Source organism: Pinus tabuliformis, chromosome 5_2 (genome assembly GCF_031772625.1).
Source record: "Pinus tabuliformis cultivar Carrire ecotype Pingquan chromosome 5_2, CPIR1, whole genome shotgun sequence".
Taxonomy (NCBI): Eukaryota; Viridiplantae; Streptophyta; class Pinopsida; order Pinales; family Pinaceae; genus Pinus; species Pinus tabuliformis.
This window is the reverse complement of record NC_142306.1, coordinates 486,161,903-486,163,495: the sequence shown is the minus strand read 5'-3', so window position 1 is coordinate 486,163,495 and position 1,593 is coordinate 486,161,903.

Sequence of the window (1,593 nt, the reverse complement as noted above, 5' to 3'; positions counted from 1 at the left end):
CTCTTTCCCTTAGCTTAGCAATATCATTTTTGGCAGCTTCTAACCTTCTTTCCATGACTTCATAACTGGCCTTTTGCATTTGAGTAGCAGGAACCGTATTTTTGTCTCCTTCAGGTCTTGAAGATGGTAATTCTAGCTCTTCTTAAACAACCAAGGTTTCTTCTGTTCTCTCCAATTCAACATTGGACTCCTGTAGCTTCTTGGATTGTTGGGTTAAAGGTTTTCTGGGTTTGAAAACAAAATTTGCAACCTCATCCTTAAATTCCAGTTTTTTGGAGGATTTCACTTTCTTCGACTTCCTTAGATCAACTTCTGTCACATCTGCCTGCACCAAAGGGGATTTCGTAATGTCAATGGCCCTTAAGATATCACTTAAGTCACCCTTCAAGCTTGAACCTTCTCCTGAAATCACTGTTTTCCTCTTTTCCTTTGCAATATGGCTCCTAGTAAGTCCCCTTTGAACTAGTTTGCTGAATGACTGTTCTGGTGTTTCTCCTTTAAGATCAGATCTCTTTCCCTTGGAAGATTTAAGAGAATTTTTAGGTGTTTCTCCTTTAAGCTCAGATATCTTTCCCTTGGTAGATTTAGGAGTTTCAAGAATGATTGTTGGACTATTAACTGTTGAGGTTTTGCTTGCTTGTTCTTTCCCTTGCTTCCTTGGCTTTAACTTAGCAAACCTTTTTGCCTTGGTCATTGCAGACCTACTAGCTTCTGTTGATGAAGTTTCTTTGACCCCAGAGCTAGTACCTTCACCTTTTTTTTTCTATTCCAAAGTCACATACAAACAAAAACGAAGACCAATCTTTTTTGACCCTTTTGAGTTCATGTAACACTATCAATTTAGTTAGGCCATGATGAAACAGGGAAGTCTCACACCCTTGGGATTTTAGCTGAATTTTATCTGCCATCTTAGCTATACTTCGAATAAGAAGTAAGGAAAATCTAGAGAAATCATACCAGTAAAATGTAGAAGAAGTTTGAAACGATATGAATAGAGCTTCTGATATCTGCCTTCACAGGTGAAATAACGCTGAATTTTGAAGAGCAGGTTGGTGTAACTGTCCTTGATGTAGTTTTTGGGAACTGCTTTGGTTAAGCCGGTTTCTGAAAACTGTGGCTTTATGAACACCTTGCATGGTTCCATGTTGAGTCTAAAGTTCTTGAACCAAGCCTTTTGTCCCCTACGAATTTCGGTCACCAACGCTATAACCTCTGGAGAAATTGGCATATCAAGCATTCCAACCTTTGTCTTTAAACCATCAAAATGAAGTGCAAACTCTTTGGTTACTTGGGTATGCCCTCCTTGCAATTTTTTACAAAAATTCTAGTAATCTACTTTCTTGAAGGCCTTTATAACTACTTTTTCTCTGCTTAGGACTTCATTGTTTTCTGGCTCAGTTCTCAAACAATGGCCAGACTTGTGGCATTTCTTCTCCTCTGTCATCTTTTCTTCTAAGTTACTATAACAAAACTGGCTTCTTTTGAATCTCAATTGATCAGACTCACTTGAATGATGATCACCCTCACCTGAATGATGGATGAGGAAAACCTTGGTGAATAATTCCCAAAGTTTATTGTCAAAAACAACTCTAT